This window comes from Triticum urartu, chromosome 1A (assembly GCF_056163025.1).
Source record: "Triticum urartu cultivar PI428250 chromosome 1A, HENAU_Tu73, whole genome shotgun sequence".
NCBI classification, from domain to species: domain Eukaryota; kingdom Viridiplantae; phylum Streptophyta; class Magnoliopsida; order Poales; family Poaceae; genus Triticum; species Triticum urartu.
Window position 1 is genome coordinate 491,940,417 of NC_141873.1, and position 3,287 is coordinate 491,943,703.

Below are 3,287 nucleotides of genomic sequence, written 5' to 3' on the forward strand. Positions count from 1 at the left end.
CTCGAAAACCGCCAAAGGCTGACGGGGTAAGGTCCAATCAAACAGGCTGACCGTGGGTTGCGCTGAAATCAACAACAGTTTTTATGGCCACTAAGTTGGAGCAGTTGTCATAGATCGATATGATTTTTTCATTGTGCTCCAGTCAGATCAACCGAAGACAGTCAAACGGGTTATTCCGTGGTTTGAATCATACAAAAGCGAAACCGGCAGAGGCTACATGATAAGCATCAATTGATTCCGCTGGTTGGCTGTCCGAGTCAATAAGCCATCGAAGAGAAAAATAATCAGTTTTGCTAGAACTCGTCTAGATGTTATATATTCTTGTTTTTTAAGTGAATGAAACCAAATTATATCTCATCTAGATGAGTTCTAGGTACTCCCAAAAATAATACAAAGTCAAGTCAAAAAAACGAAAAAAAGAAAAAAAAGAAGGGGTCACAACCCGGAGACGGATTTGGGCTCCGACGACTCCATGAACAGATCGCCGCCTGGTCTCCGCCGCGCGGGAGCCACCGTGCCGTTCCGAGCCATCCTCCACTCCAAGTTGCCTTCATGGCTTATTCCGAGCCGCCGTTGGAGTTGGTTCTCTCCGCTCTGCATCCCGCAAGATGCCCCCGCTTGCATCCACTTCGAGTGGCGGCTGCGCTGGACAGGCTCTGCAGCCTCGTCACGCTCTTAACACCTGCCTTATCGACCCGGAATCAGACTTCAAGGGAGACATGGATTAGGATTCATCAAGAATGGCCACGAACCGGACAAGCATCAAACCATGCCGGGCCGGCTTCTTCTCCGCTGCGAGCCACCCGCGCTTCGTCTGGTTCCCGAGGCTACGACAGATTGCCTCGCCCGGCCGCGGCTTCAAACGCTGTCGCCTCCACCGGTTCACAGCCGTCAGGCCTCCGCAGCCTCGTCACGCCGTTTCACCTCGCCGGCGTCACCTTCGAACCGCCACTGCATGGCCGCAGCCGCGCCTCAAACCGGCTCCGCCTCTACTTACTGGGGACCGTCTTGAGCCCCCTGCGCTACGCCTCTCATTACTCGGCCCCGAGCTGCCGGCCGCCTCCTCCGCCGTGGTTAGCTCCGGCCGCAGCCTTGCCAAGCCGACCCGCTTCAAGACCGCCCTCGCGTTGCCGAGTTGCCACGGAGAGCCGCCGTCCCCACGATGTCTGCCTTTGTTCTGTGGCTACTCCGTTCCGAGTCGCTGTAGTTGCCGCGGCACCCAAGCCGTTTCGGCTTCGCTGTGGCTGCCCCCAGCCGCCTTCGTGTAAGCTTGCGCACGCGACCCTGAGTTGCCGCGTTGAGCCGCCGTCGTACGCGCCCGTTTCCAGCAGCGGCACGAGCCACCCTGCCGCCGCAGGCCGTCCCTCGCTCAGGGCCAACACCGAGCCAAGCCCGGCCTAGTCTCGATTCCGCCTTCCCGCCGCGCGACTCCGCCTCCAAACCGGCAGTTCTTGAACCGCCACCGGATGGCCCGCCGGTTTAGCTCTGCCTCCACGGCCCCGCTGCCGTCGAGCACAGCGCACCTCAAGCACTGTTTCGACCTCCGCCCTTCACTTCGAGAGGCCCGGTCGACTCGCGGCCGCCGTGACCCGGCCTGCCCAACTATTACCGTGAGTCGCCATGACCCGCCGCGAACCTCTCCTCCGCTGTGAGTCGTTTCCGGCTCCGAAACCGCTGCCGTCTCGTCCTTCCACTGGGCCGCCCGGTGCCTCGTGCCTCCACCACCGTGGCTCTGTTTTCAAACCGCCGCTGATGCAGCCTCGAACCGGACTCATGCCACCTTCAGCGGAACTGCCGTGTCGCCCTCGCATCATCCGCCGGCCTAGCGCCGCCGAGGGACTGCCTGGCGCAACCTTTGCCTGCTGCCGCTCCTGTGGGTCGCCTGCGCTGTTTCCATTGTGCTGCGATGCCCTGCCTTCACTGCTGTTGCCGGCTTGGCCGATAGCCGTGGTCTCAACTCTGAACCGCCGTCACCATGAGGCGCCGGTCGTTTCTTTCTGCTGCTTTACCTCGTCGGGTCTGCCCGCAGCCTGCCCTGTCTATGAGCGCCGTCGGCATGAGCCGGTTTGGAGCGCTCCTGCTGCAGCCTCAAATTACCAACGAGGCCTACGTTCGAGCTCTTCTTTGCTCCGCCTCTGCGTGCGGCCAGCATGACCGAAACTTGAAGGAAAATGAGATGTAGAGAGAAAGTGGTGTGCTGGTACTGTTGATGAGGAGTTTAGGTGAGAACGTGTGGATGAGGATCACGGGGTAAGGCGATGAGCTGGGTAGGCCCACAGAGAAACGTGCGTGTCCTCGTCGAGCTGAATGGCAATGGAAAAGTTCAGTCGGGCAAAAGGAATAGTCTCAAGCACTCCCTCCCTTCGGAAATATTTGTCATAAAAATAAATGTATCCAGATGTATTTTAATTCTAGATACATCCATTTTCATCCATTTATGCGACAAGTAATTCCGGACGGAGGGAATATTATCTTCTGGTTCTGAGGCTGCAGTGGAAAAAGTGGTTACTGACCACGTGATGGACAGAGTAAAAAAAAGTGCTATAGAGTACCTCTGGTTACTCACTTCAGATATCGAGGAGCTATTACAAAAGCTATGTTGCTGCTCTTAGTACATGGAATCAATCCACCAATTCATACGTGAAGACAAAAGAACACGGTACTGCCTGCCGGTTGCACAGCCAATCAAAATCATCAGTGATGCCATGCCACAGGCGGAGTGTGCACCGGCTTCTCTGCATCGGTGTTTACGCGTGTCATGCTGCCCAACGAAGAGGCGCATAGGCCGCCATCCTTGCGATATGGACTACATCGATATGCCGCGGCATTCAGGTCACGGACGGCTCGCCCGTCCACCTGCGCGACCGGTTCACGCATTCACGCCGGCTTGCAACGTGGAGGGCAACTTACTCGTTCGCACTGGCCTACAACGCCATGACCGGATCATCTGTCTGCTTCTACGGCCAACTCGGCCGTAATTGGTTTCAGCTTCACTGTGGTGATCATCAACTCCGCGGTGGATAATTGCTGGCCTAATATATCAGGTGAAATCCATTAAATATATTTTTATATTATATATTGTTTCTTTAAAAGAGCAATTACTCCGGCTTGCCAAATTATCTAAATGCATGACCCTAAAATCGCCATATTGGTGCAAATTTAAAGACCGGTATAAAATTTCTGGCTTAAAAAAGAAGGATTCCGGTTGCAAAATTCGGTTCAAGGGACGGTTGTCTCTCACAAAGCTTTGAAGCTCTTAATATCCGGTTTAAGAATTTCCGGTTAAA

The 3,287-nt window shown here is 55.3% G+C and overlaps 1 long non-coding RNA gene across 1 annotated transcript; it reads right to left on the reverse strand.

Moving 5' to 3' along the window:
- Positions 1–274: 274 nt before the first annotated feature.
- LOC125536266 (uncharacterized) lies at positions 275–2,336 on the reverse strand. Its single transcript, XR_007294975.2, has 2 exons — positions 753–2,336; positions 275–682 (listed from the first exon to the last, which is right to left on the reverse strand). It is a non-coding gene; the product is annotated as an uncharacterized LOC125536266 (long non-coding RNA).
- Positions 2,337–3,287: the final 951 nt, after the last annotated feature.